Source organism: Dermacentor silvarum, chromosome 8, assembly GCF_013339745.2.
Source record: "Dermacentor silvarum isolate Dsil-2018 chromosome 8, BIME_Dsil_1.4, whole genome shotgun sequence".
NCBI classification, from domain to species: Eukaryota; Metazoa; Arthropoda; class Arachnida; order Ixodida; family Ixodidae; genus Dermacentor; species Dermacentor silvarum.
In genome coordinates, this window is record NC_051161.1 from 18,192,536 (window position 1) to 18,208,465 (window position 15,930).

At 44.1% G+C, this 15,930-nt stretch overlaps 1 protein-coding gene across 9 annotated transcripts in view; it reads left to right on the top strand.

The window, feature by feature from the left end:
- The window catches only part of LOC119460722 (plasma membrane calcium-transporting ATPase 2), a 336,648-nt gene that overhangs the window by 102,495 nt on the left and 218,223 nt on the right, over nucleotides 1–15,930 (top strand). For all 9 annotated transcript variants that reach the window (XM_049673162.1, XM_049673149.1, XM_049673159.1 and 6 more), the window contains exon 2: nucleotides 4,468–4,544. The gene's annotated coding sequence lies outside the window, so the exon portion shown is untranslated. The remainder of the gene's footprint in view (nucleotides 1–4,467; nucleotides 4,545–15,930) is intronic.

Here is a 15,930-nt window from a genome sequence, read left to right on the forward strand (position 1 = left end):
TGTGTAAGAAGAAGAAGAAGCAGCGTCCTTCTATACTTCTTCGGCAGCGCTAACGACTTTGGCGGCGATATTTCGGGCCGGCGCTTCGATTTCGTCCGGGGGCATCTCGGGCCGCGGGTCCGGGGCCCGGGAGGGCACTGCGGTGGAGTGTGCCAGCTTGCAAACCTCGAACTTGATGACGACCGCGCTATCTAGCGGGTCTTCGCGTGCGTCCTTTTTTTTCCCCCGCTCCTCATTGCTCTGTTCTCGTTCGCGCTCATTTGAGCTGTTGCTTGTTCCCTTGCGACAGTTCCCAGGTTTTCAACTGCTCGACTAGCGCTGTTTCTTTCTGGAACTTTCTCGCCTTCCTCGCTTTCAGTTCTGGATTCGCCTGAGGGGCTTCGACGCTCAAATCGTTTGCTACACTTAGGCGCGGATTTTAATTTTCAATGTGTTGTTTCATATAATGATTACAGTCGTGGCAGATATGACATAAAAAAGGGGGAGGGGGTCTCAACGTCAGTGTATTGGGACCTCCTGTCAAGTTTAAAGCTTAAAAGGAGTAACAACACAGCAGCAAGAAAGGAAATAGAAAAAAATCAGAAGACTAAAACTAATCTTCCTATAGTCGAACAGAGATAAGAGAGAACGAGACCCGCCGTTGTAACCCAGTGGCTATGGTGGAGCTCCAGGTTGCCGGTTCGATCCCTGCCGTTACGGCCGCATTTCGATGGGGTCGAAATACAAAAACAAACCGGAACGAAACAAAATAGAATGAACCGGAACGGAACGGAAGGGAACGGAACGGAACGAACAGAACGAAACAGAACGGAACGGAACGAACGGAACGGAACGGAACGGAACGAACGAACGAACGAACGAACGAACGAACGAACGAACGGAACGGAACGGAACGGAACGGAACGGAACGGAACGAACGAACGAACGAACGAACGAACGAACGAACGAACGAACGAACGAACGAACGAACGAACGAACGAATTCGTTCGTGTACTTAGATTTAGGTGCACGTTAAAGCACCATAGGCGGTGAAAAATGATCTGGCGTTCCTCCGCTACAGCGTGCCTGATAATCGCATCGTAGTTTTACCACATAAAACCCCAGAATTAAAAAAAAACAACAACAACAACAACTAATTGATCGCAAGTATACTCCAGAAAGTGGAGATGCAGCACCAGACGATGATGCTGGATGCATGCTTTAATTATATCGGGCAAGAGTCAGCTCATCAGTGGCGTTTCTCATGGTTATCGACGTCATTATTCTTATGATTATCTCTGCATTTTTGTAGGTGAACTTTATCTCTTGGCAAGATGAACAGCTCGCCTAATTTTACTGAAATGTGCCGCTTTTGCGCGCTCTATGCCAAGCCATTGCATGACATCTCCTACGTTAGAAGATACCTTCGATCCGTTATTCAATAAACAATTTATCTCAGTGTGCGTCCGTTGAACAGATGAGAAGGAATATGCCGAAAACATTCCATATTCGGTCTTAGGCGATACTTGACGATGTTGATACATATAACATTGAAGAAATTATTTGTTTTATTGTCTGAACACTTATGTGCACATCCTACCAAATGTTTTGTTGCGCCCACTACACAGCTCATTGATTCAAGCAGGCTGACGCTAAGTACTTACTCGTCATTATGTGATTATGTCTGCGTGTGTTCCTATGGCCTTCATAATTTCCCTATATTCATAAAACAAACGTATGTTGTGGAAAAGCCTGCGAGGAAAGTTGCCAGCATTTGAAATAAATAAATAAATAAATAAATAAATAAATAAATAAATAAATAAATAAATAAATAAATAAATAAATAAATAAATAAATAAATAAATAAATAAATAAATAAACGATAAGCTACAAAAGCTCAAATTGTAATAAATTTGTTGAACTGTCTATTTGCGTTTCGTTGTTTCGAACTTGTTTCGCTTTCTCCGGTGGTCAGCGAACACTGATCGGCGTTCAGTGAACGAGTCGTTTTCGAAGTGTTCACTGCCTCTGGCTCAATGTTTGGGCCCACATCCTATTCAGAATTTGCCGTAACCGTCATAGCTTTTATAGTACGGCCTGTGAGGCATGATTTACATTCATTTTGATTTGAATCTCCCGTTACCCGTTTTCTTATTTATTTATTTATTTATTTATTTATTTATTTATTTATTTATTTATTTATTTATTTATTTATTTATTTATTTATTTATTTATTTATTTATTTATTTATTTATTTATTTCCTTTTTCTCGTTCACAGAAACGCGATGCACTTCCTGTCTGGATGCGCCCACTACGCTTTGTACTGTTTAGCTGTCTCATTACCTTTTATCGCTTTAAAGAAAAGAATAAAGAGTGGGAGAAAAAGAATCTAAGCGGCAATCTTGAAAAGAAAATTAGATATGCAAATTGGGTGTAAGTAACTTCGCCCGAAGCCACAACCGGGAGTAAAACGCGGCTCCCATAATTGGCTGCTCTGCTCGTAACTCGTGCATGCAAATCATGCAACTTAGAGCACCTGTTTCCTCCTTCTGAAGAAAGAAGAGCGGGCAGAATAGACAGCAGCACGCTCGCCACGTGCGCGAGGAAAATTCCTAGTTTTGAAGATGATTATCACAGTGTTAACGTGTCCTTAAGTATTCTTCGAATGCGCATTCGTGCAGGAAATACACTTTGGACGACGTAGGCCAACCAATCAACATCATCTGCTTGTGTTTAGAATTAACCTAGAATTAACCTTGTGTTTAGAACCTAAGCTAACCTAACCTAACATAACCTAACCTAACCTAACCTAACCTAACCTAACCTAACCTAACCTAACCTAACCTAATCAAACCTAATGCATAAACCTTCCCAGTAACCTTATGTTAAATTCTGCAAAGGAACTTGTGTCAGCATGCGCGCGTATTTCAGTCAGGGATGGTTGATTTAGTGATTGATTGATTGAATAACGAAGGAATACTTGATTGATCGATTGGTGATAACAAATTAAATATTTTCTCTTTATTTCGGTTTATCGGTACGTTATCGTGTTAAATAGAGCGAGAGCAGGCTACAGGCGTCACAAACGCATGACGCAAAACAAATAAAGAAAACCACCTTTACCGACTATTTACATATTTAGAACTAAAGGATACAGCAGTCAATGTGTCACTAAATATAAACATCTTTAGACATAAAAAGTACAACAGTGCAAACAATCTAAAAACCAATAAAAACAACGCAGCGTTCAACATTTACTGATCAGTTTTGGACACTCTTATTATTTTATATCGAACGATGGATCAAGAGGTCCGTATAGTGGCGTGCTGTGGATTAATTTTGACGTCCTAGGTTTACATGAGCCAATGCAGCCAAAGCTGAACGCGTGAGCCTTTTCGCATTCCGCTCCTTATCGGAATGCGTAGGCCGCGGCTATACCGATTAGTAAGCCGCGGTAAGGCGTAATCGGTAAAAGGTAATTGGTAAGGCGCGGCTTACCGCGCCTTACCTATTAGCCACCGTGGCAGGTAAGGCAGCGATGAATTGAGCACTTAAATAAAGAAACACAACATGTATGTGGCCTTTTTCTTAACCGCGTGCCGAATCTCACATGACCACGTTGCAGCTATACGCGAAATTGTGATTGCGTTTATCCTCTTTTCTTTTTGTTTCCGGGACCTCTTCTTGGTGGCCCCTAAATTCTCTATTCGCTGTTCCCTCATAACCGCTCACGCAATCCTTGTATTTTTAAAGCGAAAGCGATTTTTATTTTTTTTGTCATGTCTCTTCTCCAGAAAGATGCTTCGAGAATTCGTAACGAAACTCTCGTAATTATAGTAGCATATTTTAGCTGTCCCACCACTTTAGACCCGTACGCCGGAGTTTTTACCAGGTGTCCTGAACACGCTCATTTTGTTCAAAGCAGCATAACTTCAGCATCGTTTATACTCTAAGGAGAAAACGAGTGGCCGGCGCGAAGTTTGGCACGGTTAGCGAGAGGTTAATCTGCATTCATCCACGTTAATTGTAAGCTGTCGTGAGCATCATTTGAATGCTAACGAGGAGCTTACCTTAGGAATGAACGACTGAATACAGCTTCTGCGAGTATTTTGTGTGTTGCCCCTTAAGAGCGACACGCCCCTTGTGCTTCGACGAGGAGAGTTGAAGTACGAAAGGACGAAGCGGGTCTTCCACATGCGTATTGCCAACTTATTCCCTGATGCTTCATTATTATTATTATTATTATTATTATTATTATTATTATTATTATTATTATTATTATTATTATTATTATTATTATTATTATTATTATTATTATTATTATTATTATTATTATTCTGTAGGCCGTTAAAAGGGACATAATTTCCGTCAAGTGGTTCCAGTTTTTTGTCCTGTATACGCTTTGCACACCTAAGGGAAATTAAATAAAGAAATTAATTTTTTTCATTTATTTACCTAATTATTGTAATCTGTGCCTCTTGTTACAGGCAAACACTGATGCGGCTCTGACAAGGATGACTTGTGCGACGATGACAGCCACGCTGGCCTTTCCACTTCCGATTCGGTGAGTACGTCTTTCCGCTCCTTTCATCGGCTTACTCCACAGGGTTGTCAACTCGAAGAAGATGTTTCATTTCGACGGAATTAAAAGCGTCACCTGGAAAACCGGGATCGGGTGATTTTGAAAGGTCTCATTTCAATTAGGATTCAATCAGTCTGTGCAAACAAAACATTTAAAATTTCGATGAAATATTCAGCTTAGATGGCCGCACTATCGCGAGGAAAATGCGAGCGATTACGCAAGCGGTGGTTTCAAATGTAAACGTTTGTTATTAGCGCTTTTCGTCGTAGCCTTCGCGCTCGCGGTCAACAACTGCATCTATTACCCGGGCTCTTCAAGCATGCGGGATATTCAAGCAAAGCTCGTCACGTGTTTCTTGCCCCTAAACAGTTTTTTTTTTGCGATAAGCGTTATGTAAAGCATTGTTCGCCGCCAGCCTCCTTCTGACAGGATAAATAAACACTGAGAACTGATTTTTAAGAGCGAAGCTTCGCGTTTCTAGGGATTCCGGCTTTTTTAACAACTTTGCCCTGGACTTTCGCGAAAATTGCAAAGCGTGTGAGGCTGCAAATGGCTCGCAATGCCTCAGCCTTGGAAACGGCATTAATTTATTCTTCTATCTGCTTTTCCAGCCCGTGTTATTGCTGGCAGACTTGAAATGAAGTACCGTAGGCTGTCTTTTCTTTATAGGCATTTTAGAAATGAAAAGAAGTACCGATTTTGAAAAGAAGTACCAAATGAAAAGAAGTACCGATGAAAAGAAGTACCGTAATTTGCATAAGTTCTTGCAAAAAGCGCGTTGTGGTGCGCAAGTTTTTTTTTTTTACGACCCCGAAGTTTAAAAAAACCGCCATCCCGACGTTTTCATACGATGCCACAAGGTGGCGCGACGCATCTGAATTGTTGTACACGCCGGTCGGTCTATACGGACGCGATAACGTGGAACCTAGCCCTTAACAGTTTCGCTGTAAAAACGGGACGATGGAAGTAGTGGCACAGACATTTTTGTTCTTGCATGAGACGCCGTTCCGACTCGTAATCAAACTTTTACACAGACAGCTGGCGAAAATGTTCCCGGTATGCAACCGTCGGTCGCGACGCTGGCGAATCGGGCGCTTCTGAAACGGAATCACGTGACGGAATTCCGGCAGTGAGAATGTCACGGAACACAATGGGATCACCTGCCCCTCTTGGCGCTTCTGTGCAAGGTCATTCGTGCGAGATTTCAGTAAACAAACGCCGCTGTGCGGAGTCTTTCACAGACTGACGTTAAAGGAGGGACGCGTCATGCACTGGTGCGACCTCCGGTGACATGTAATGTTAGCGCCCAGGAGCGCAGCGCTAAAGAGAGACGTGGATTCCTTTTCCAGTGCCCGAATCATAGCGGCGTCTCATGACATGCAAATTTGTTTGATTTGCAGTGTCCGTTCTCTAGCGCACAAGTAAACAATGATTTACAGTCGGCGTCTAAATTTTACTGATCGCGGCATCGGAGACATGCCTGAATATTTCCACAGCCCGTCCACGTTGTGCGCTATTCGTATTTCTAGCTTGTACTTATTTATCAACACTGTAACGCCTTGTATGAGTACATGCGTAGCGCTTTATCATACAGGGGATGATATGCGAACAACATAGTGCTGTATGCTTTTACTAGCTATACTGTCGCAAACTTCTCGGAAATTCGACGTTCTCTCACATGCTGCGGTCCGCAATCTTTCGACGCCGATTGTACGTGAGGTTCCCTCTTGAAATGTCAAAGTTCCATCATGTACGCATTATGATCAACTATTCAGCCGTCGTCCGTAATAAGTGTGAAATGCGCAGCCTTATCTTGATACGCCAGGCAGAGATTTACATTTGCATGCCGAACAATTTATCACTTGATAACGAATACTTGTAAATCTGCCTATACGAATATGTTGTCAATGTTACTCGCCTCGCGTGTTGTTGGCAGCGGCGGACGTCTGGACGTCTTGATGCGAGCGTTCTGGAATCTTCGCTCGCGCTATTCGCCGGAATTCGCCGTTAAAGTGTTGTATACGAATGAAGAGCGGCGATAGGTGAAGTGAATCTTTTCAATGGGAAGCGAAACGACGCTGTCGACCGCTTCCATCACTGTGAAGAAGTGGCGCCTTGGACCCATTAGATATCACCTTTGATTTCACGTTGGAGGCAAGCAGTCGAAGGCCCCTGCCTCGTCACCGCCGACTGCCGGTGTATTGCGGAGAAGAGATCGCAGGGGTCACGACTGCGTGTGTCTGGCAATGGGAAATTCGTTATATCTATTGCACGCCCGAATCGATTCGGTGTACACAGTTTATTATGCAGGAAATCATTATTAAATTACGGCAAGAATTTCCTGTGCCAGTCGTTCCCTCGGCAGGCAGGATACTGAACAAACGTTTAAGGTGCAGTCGGTCACGTGCTATTTTGTTCTCGTCGCGTAATTTCCTTATTGTATATTCGTGTTTACAATCTGCCCTACATGTCTGCAGCAGGAACGGTAAGTACGTTTACCCCTAAAATTTTTTTCGCGAATTTTTTTGCGTACAGCTTCGCATTCTCAGCTCTGGATGGCAGAGAAACGACCTGTGGACTCTCTTTGACTATAAAGAAAGAAAAAAAAATTCGTCGGCCCTTCCACTCTGTGAAGATGGTTAAACAGCGAAGCTGAAACGTGCGGCCCCGGTGTTTATCACTGGGTTGATCCCGAAGGTTCGTTGAAGTATTTCTCAATTATGAGGCTACACACACGCTCGGCTGCGATGGAGAGAACGACGTCACTGACCACTGTCCGCCTTTGTCGCTTGCGTTCGATGTCTCGAGTTTGCGCGGCGGCGAGGCTAGCAGCATTCGCCTGCCATTGCCGCTTGCGATTCTTCGAAATTAAATTGCTTCAAAATTAAATCTGTCCGTTACGTTAGACAATGAATGACTCATACCCCATTAAGCAATGGCTCATACCCCCGTAAACGCGGCCTCCCCATTACGACGACAAAAGTGAAGTGAAATTCTACGCTGGAATAATGAGCGGCAACGCAGCCATCTGTGGAAGAAGACGACAACGACGAACGCGGGAGCAGTAGCACGAGCGCGTGCCGAGCACGTGCACGAGCGCACCCCGAGGGGCGCCAACGAGCCAGCTGCGGCAGAAGACGACGATGCTCGAGCCAGTGCTGATGATGATAGTTTTCTGTACACAGGCGATTTCGCCTAGCCATATATGATTTCGCCTAGACATATAAAATAAACTAAGGAACAGAACAGGCTGGCAACTTTCACCGGAAGGGGGCACAACGGCCACAACACTGCCCACTCCTCAGGTAGGAGGGGACAGAAAAGTTGAAATGGGACGTAGGAAAAAAGGCAAGCAAACAAAGATCAAGATGACTCATCATAAACACTAAAGTAAAGAAATGCAAAACAATTGAATACGGCAGCAAGGAAAAAAAAACTGTGCGTATCGCTCTTTTAAAAGAATGTTAACAAATAGAATAAATAATCTCCGAGTTCTCGTCACTTACTGACAAAAAATAAGAAAAACGACAATACTTTTTCGTGGCAACAGAATGCCTGCGGGCTAAAAAAAATTTAAAAATAGGTGCGTTTTAAACAGCACACGGCGCAAATAAATAAATAAATAAATAAATAAATAAATAAATAAATAAATAAATAAATAAATAAATAAATAAATAAACCAACAAATAAATAATTATAAATAAATAAATAAATAAATAAATAAATAAATAAATCGCTCACGACTGACAGCTCAAAGGGTACTGAAATTGGTGAGAAGTGAAAGGGATAAAGAGAGCGAGAGATTGAGAGAGAGATATATCGCGTTTGATAAAACGCGCAAGATTAATAAAAAAGACATCATTTGTGCCGAGAGGCGCAATACGACCATCGTCGCGCACATTGCGTTTGTAATAAACACCGAACAGGAGAAGCTGTTCGACGCAAGAGAGTGTCGTGTCTCTTTCAAACTGATCCGCCTCTGGCTTTCGTATCACTCCGCGCTGTTTGGCGACCGCATTGGTGCGACAAGCTGCCACCGTCTCGCTTCTCTCTCTCTCTCTCTCCCTCCTGAAAGCGTGTAAACTATCCTTGTCACCGAGTGATGTACCGAGCCCGTGGGTTTTTATCGATCCAAACACTGGTTACTAAACTACTACAGGTTTTTATTTCCTTTTTATTTTTCTACATTTGAGTCCGCGCGAACGCTGCCTGCTTATCGACGAAACAACAACAAAGCGGGGGAAAAAATGCTAGCCAAAAGACGCACCATCCGTCTTAAATTCGTTTCACGAAACGCCTCTGGCAGCGAAGCAAGGCTAAGTGTTCGTGAGTGGAGAGCGATATACTTTACCTTTCCGTACTTGTATCTCTCTTTTTTTTTCTTTTCCCATTATTTTCTTTCTTTTCTTTTTCCATCTGGTACGGCGTTCCATGTTTTGCGGCTCCAAAATTGAAAATCTGCGGAGAGCGGTCATCGCATCGAGAAGGTTGTGCTTCCGAGACGTATTGACGGCTCGCCAAGGATCGATACTTCATTTCGCCGATCTCCATGAAGGCACTTGAGAAAAACCGACTCCAGTGCCAGCTATGGTCGTGTGCGTTGATTTTGTCTGCTTGTTGTGTTTTCTTTTTCGTTTGAGTGTGTTTTGTTTCCTCGTTCTTGAGAGAAGGAAGAGGAGAGAAAGGAAAGGCAGGAAAAGGTCAACAAGACGCGCGTCCGGTTTGCTACCCTACGCAGGGGAAAGGAGTTTGAGGGATGAAAAAGAAAAAGAAAAAGAAAACGAAAGGTAGGAAGGCACTAGTAGTGCGCACACGTTCGGCTGCCCATGAGAGAAGTGTGTTTGTGTATATGCGGGGTTAGGTGGTGGAGAGTGGGGAAATTCGGGATGGGTCCTGTAAACACTGACATTTGCTTTATTATCGCGATGTATATGCGCTATAGCCTCAGGCGCACCAGTTTTGTAAACTAATTACGTGCAGTTTAGTGGAGTTCGTTGCACGAAGTCATCGCTCAGATTTATCGTGACCGCTTGTTTATTCGTATTTCTTTATTTGAGCGTATGTTTGTGATACTTGTAATCAAATGAAGTGCTGCGTTACAGTAGTTTCTCTCTCTCTCTCTTTTTTCTCTCTCTCTAGTGAAGGAGTCGTTCAGCGTACTGCTTTAGCTCGGCCTTTAAATGTGCTTTCTGCTTGTTCCTGGCTAAACTGTTTTTCTTTCATGATGATCATTATTATTATCATCATACATTATTCAGACATCACGAGATGTTCGTATCTATGTTGTTTTTTAAAATGATGACGCTAGACTCATCCCGCTAATGGGCGCGAGCTCCCCTTTCTCTTTTACTCTACGGTCGCGTTAATTAACTCATTAATTAACTTTGGTTGTTTTGTTAAATTTTACTTTATTTTCTAATTCACCGTAAAATATTAAAGACAAAGTTTCAAATACAATACAGGAGGTTATATCACGACATCGTTTTTTTTATTCTTCTGTATATTTTTATTTAATGAGACACGATTTTATCTCTAATTTTGCATATTGGAGGCCCGCTCGCCATGCTTCGGAAGAGAAAACTGCGTTATTATTGAAGGAGCTTTTTAAGATTTCGACAGCGATTTAGAAATTTTCTACGGCACCCCTAATTTGCATAAAGCTTAAAAATCTCTCCACCGTGTTTTACTAGTGCATACTTTATTCCCATGGAATTTAATTTCGGCACGCTTAGTAGTTTGAAGGCGGAAATTGTTTTGGTCTGCCGACAGGCAAATAGAACACCAGTTAGCACAAATTCAGTGGTTTCTTACGGCGCCCCCAAAGCCCCAACAGGTTCTAAATTGTGTGTGTCTCTGTTTACAACATCTCTCTCTTTAATTTGAACAGATTTCTCTTTAAAGCGCCTGTGGCAGATACCGTTGTTCCGCCTTTTCATGGTTATTTAGGGAATAGGCGCACGTTATTTCCCTGACATGTCTGAACGTCCGGGTAGCTAACTTAAAATATACACTAATAATTTTTTTAATGACTCACTTTAGGGCGCATGCTCCAATTGATAAATTGAAGCCTACTAGTAGTAAAGTCATGTCTGCTTATCAGAAATTACTGCAACTACTAAACTTACGCAGATACACAAGAACCTAACGGGAAGGTGGCCGTGGTAACTCAATTGTAGGCCATCGCACACGTAAGGCGAAAAATGTGGATTCGGCTCCCACCTGCGCCGAATTGCCTTTTCGGCTGATTTTGCTACCCTTTTATTTTATTTGTAAATTTCAATGAAAAAAAAAACAGTCAATACAAATTTATTCCGACTGTGCCGAAGTTTTCAGTAGTGCTTCGAAAGAGTCTCGTCAGGTTATCGCCGTAGTAGAGACGCAGCCAACAGTGATTCTCTCCTGAAAAGGAAAGCCTTGCCCGCGTGGTCCAGAACGACGGTTGTCGCACTAGCTTGGACAAAAAGTGAAAGGGGAGCTAAAAGGGCGCCTGAGGCAGAGAGAGAGAGAGCGAGAGCTGGTAGGGCGATAGCGCGCCGACGCAAGGATCGGAAGAGGGGGGCGGTGTGGTTTCGGGTGGCCGTAGCGAGTCGGTGCTTGAATCGGGGCCAGCGCATGCGACGGCAGCGCCTCGGTTCGCGCAGCGGCGGTCGCCGGCACTGTCGCGTCGTCCCTATCGATTTCCAATTACGCGGTTGCCGCTGTACGCAAATGCAGTTTTCCCGAAGGAGAAGCAAGGCCGTCGGTCGGACACTGCTGGGCTCTCGCTCCCGCGTCCTCCGGTTTCCTTCCTCCTTTTCCGCTTCCCCCTTTCTTCCTCCCTACGGACCCGACGCGCGTCCCCAATCCTTTCCCTTCGCGTTTCGGAAAGTCTCCTCAATCTCCTCATTCCATCGGGCCCCTGCCTCTCTCATCAAATTTTACCCTTTCTCTCCCTGTTTCAGAAGAAGTTAGGCGTGCGGATGAAGGAAAAGGGAGCAATATTTCCCTCACTCTAGGGGGGGACTCCCTTTTCACACGTGCGGCGTTTACTGGGGTTTACTGCTCGCTCTTTGCCTTCTGGTTGGACTGCTGTTCTGCCTCGCTTCGGCGACCACTTTCTTGGGGGATGCTCGGAAAAAGGCAGGAATAAAGAAGGAGGGGGGGGGGGTGACCGCGTGAGGCTGAAATTGTTTTTGGGTCTTGTTCGCGCCGGTCGTTTGCGACAACGAGCGTGATAGAGAATCCTGTCGCCCTGTAGTACGCCGCCAGCGCGTCTTCGCTTTAGGGTGGTCCGCCTGTTTGAATGCCGCCCCCGCTAGTCGCTGGTCTCACCACCACCACCCCTCCCCATTTCCCGCACCGCTGGTGTTTGTGGCCGCTCGCGGCGGGGCTTGTTGCTGAAGTGGCGCTTCATGCCAGCGCAGTGGTGGTGGTTGTGTCGCCGCTTCTTTTGTGTGTTTCGACGAAGCGGTTATAGAGGGCGCGAAAAGAACGAAGTGAGAACGTTTGGGGAATAAAAAATAAAGCCTGTTTGGTGCGTCTTAGTGGCAGAGTGCGTCTCAGCGATTCGACTAGACATTTGCGTCTGATTGTGTCTTGTGGCTAAAATGTCCGTCACCGTTTCCTTTTTCTGTTGAGTATGCCATTTCTGTTCGTTAATGGATGATCAAATATTGTGGAAAGACCGGTGACGCAAGCTTCCAACGTTTCTGATACCGTCAAGTCATGCAGGGAATGACGGAAATGGGCATAAATATCTGTTTTGATAAATCCACGCGATATTCAATGTGTGACCGACGTTACCAGCGTTTAAGCTAACAGATCCATCAGTGGCCGGAATTTCGTCTGCTTTGTGTGATTCAAGCAGACCACACTTCTGTAGTGTAACGCTGGGGATATGGCAAAGTGATCGCGTTTAAGTTCCGTTTAAGATGCGAAATTTCCAAACCAGAGATGCTGAATTAAAGGTTGTCGCCTGCAGAAATGACTGGAGTCCGAGTTCTGAAATGAAAGTTGTGCGCATGGAAATTTCAGGGAACATTCATTTTATATTTAAAAAAAAACGCCATATGAGAATGCGTTGACACATACTTTAATGTTCACGACTTTACCGTGAAAGTCTTAAATTGCTACAAAAGACTATTTTCGTCGCCCCACATCGACATGGATGAGACCTCAGTCGAGCCTCACTCCGGTGTAGTCAGCCGAATTGAGTTGTTTTTACACACTTTCCATTGACTCCTTAACCCTTTCGACCGTGAGTATACGTCAGGTTGGATTATATTTTCGATATACTTTCTACTGACACTATAGACATTTGACACTGTGTTTCTTCAGGTTAGATTTCCCGTAGACTTTCAATATGCGTATAACAGGGTTAGATCATACACCATTCAGTCGATCAAACTTCGCCGCGTTCGCGTGATGTTCCGTGTCCCTTTTCCGATGTTGCGTTTCCTCGGCGCGCTCGAAAGGGCGCTCCGCAGGCAAAACATTACAGTGATTGCGAACGTGCTTCTCTATCTTTGTGCCGTCGGTATACGTGGTTCTTGGCGCCGCATTCTGTCGTGAATGTGGAGAAAAACATTCACCAAGACGAGTGTGCTTTTCCGTGCGATTCTCGAAATTGGAGCTTTGCCTCATGGCCAAAGTAGCTCTTTCTTTCTTTCCTTCTTTTATTCTCTCTTTTTTTCTCTCTTTCTTTAGCCGTAATTGTGGGGAGCGCTTGGAAAGAATGCGACGCCCTGACTTCTAAGCAAAAAAAAAAAAAAAAAATTATTACAGTATTCCTGACACGTTTCACGCTCAAAAAAAAAAAAAAAACATTTTTATGGTGTGCTATGACTACGCTAGGCTCATTTCCTGCTCGACGTTGCATTTCTGTCTTATTTTTTATTGGCATAGGTTGTCAGATGATGCGTCTCCACACGACTTTCCGTATGTGGAGGGGCAGGCTCGAAATCGTTGAAAGATATCTCTACACTATCTACATATAATTCAGCCTGTAGTGCATCAGGTAGAGAGACACTGACTCGAGGTTACGTACGGTACTCACGGATGCCCCGTACAATATTCGCTCACCGTGTTCACTTCTCTCGACATGCAGTAAGTTTTTAGAAATGAGAGCTTCCGGATCATTTTCTAGGGCGCAGGAGGGAGTCGTGAGTGCACAGATTCAATTTTTGTGGTCCCGTTTGTGGGTGCTTTGAGGAAATACTGTAGAAAAATCGCAAGCGAGTGCCGCGAAAACACCACAGTCAAGGTTACACAGCTGCACTTGTTTGTCAAACAACAAGGCTGCAGTTTCCGGAGGCTCGCATCGTACCATTTGTTTCGACGTCTGTGTGTTTACCTGCGCTGCTGCGAATCGAAGCCAAAGTGCAGCTGCGTTACGCGTTTTCTTATTGCACTGCGTTTTTTTTAATGCGCGCTAAAGAGAAGCACTAAGTCAGTTTTAAATGATAAGGTATTTTCCCCCAAAAAATATTGATGCAAAATTGCGCTACGAGGTGTATTACTAGAAAAGACAGCGGCGACTTTTCATTTCTTTTTTTTTTCCCGCCGTACGTCAATGTGACGTCATTGATTTCAAAGTATTTTCTCGTATTTGGGCCGTTGTAGCGCCGTAGAAGTTCTCGAATCTTGCTAAGTTCAGTTTTTGGGTCCTTTAGAATGCAGTGTAGTCCATCTTGTATAGTCCGAAAAGTTAAGTGGGCTTGTGCGGACGCCGTCATATTCACAAAGCTATGGCGAGCTGAGCTATAAAATAATTTGCACCCTTAACAATGAAAAATGGTGTAAATCTGTCCGTAATTCACACTCTCACACTCTTTTTGGATGTAAGGGTGTGAGTTAATGACTGATTTACACCATTTTTCGTTGTTAAGGGTGCAAATTGTTTTATTGTGTGGTAAGGGAAATTAAAGGCGGCGTCGACACCCGTGTGTCGATATTGCATCTTTTCTGGCTGACAAAGCCTTGTTTTGAAGTAAGAGTTTTTTTTTTTAACGTATATGCACTCTAAAAAAAGTTTACACCCTTTGGGTCGTATCTCGTCCTCAAACAATAATCGTCATCTGTCTTCTTCGTATTTCCTTTCTTTAACGCTGCGTGCCCGGCACTTCCTATAGTCACGAAAGGCTTGCGCGTTATCAGCGTGACGCAGCATTCTCGGCAGGAAAGTAGCGAGTGCTGAGTTTTCAAGAAAGGAAACGAAAGCAAGACAGATGACGATTATTGTTCGGGGACAAGATAAGCCCAAAAGGTGGGAACTTTTTTTTAGAGTGCAGCCGCAAATATAGTTTACTAATACAGTTCAACCTATGTTTTTCTGTAGCGTCCTTTTTATGTGCCTTGTTTCAACGGCTCATGTGCTTCGCACACTCTGCACCCTGCGTTGTCGCTATCGTTGCGATAGCTCTTTGCTTTTTAAGCGAAGTTTTAGAGGCTCGCGAGTTTCGGCGGCGGTGGTGGTGGTGGTGGTGTCACGCTGAAAAGTGGGCCGATCCTGGCGATAGTGCAGACAGGGTCTAAGCTCAATGGCACGTACCAGGGACAGAAAAGAGAAAGAGAGAGAGAGAAGGAGAGAAAGAAGGAGAGAAAGAAAGAGAAATAAAGAAAGAGAGGGAGTGAAAGAAAGAAAGAAAGAAAGAAAGAAAGAAAGAAAGAAAGAAAGAAAGAAAGAAAGAAAGAAAGAAAGAAAGTCACCAGCACTTCCCCTGTCGAGAAAATGGGGGTAAGCAAAGGTTGTGGTGTGTGTACTTGACCTACTACTTTCCCTTCCCTTTCGTGGTACTTTTCGTCCCCTTTCCTTCTACATTTGTTTCCCTTTCATGCAACTTTTGCTTCCGTTGCGTTGTACGTTTCCTTCCCTCGATGCATACATTTTATAAACGTTTATGTTTTATTACCGTGACATGTGAACTTTACGTTACCCTGACGAAGGCCAGATACACACACGACAAGCTTCGCTTACCCTCATTTTCTCAACAGGGGAAGGGCTGGTGAGTTTTTCCTATCTCTTGCTGATTTCTTTTTTTTTTCAGTTTTTTCGTTCCCTTTGTTGTGCGAACGCGATTGTTGCCGAAAAATTCGGAATGTCTGAAAGACGTGGCGCCGCGCGAAGGACGCGCGTATACGCTGTTCGGATTTAAAATAAATTCGTCTCATTGTGTTGACTACGCTCATTTATGGCAAGCCTGGCGACCTTGGTTGTGCCGTAAAGGTTCGCGGGATGCCAATAGAGAGAGCGAAATTATAGATGGTGGAAATAACGGGTCGGGAGATATATGCTTTAAAGGACTGTCGGGTAACTACTGGTTGCATGATGAAGTCGTCAACCCTTCATCATTAGATGACACGCTGCGTTCTGCTAGTGCTGTCCTATGAA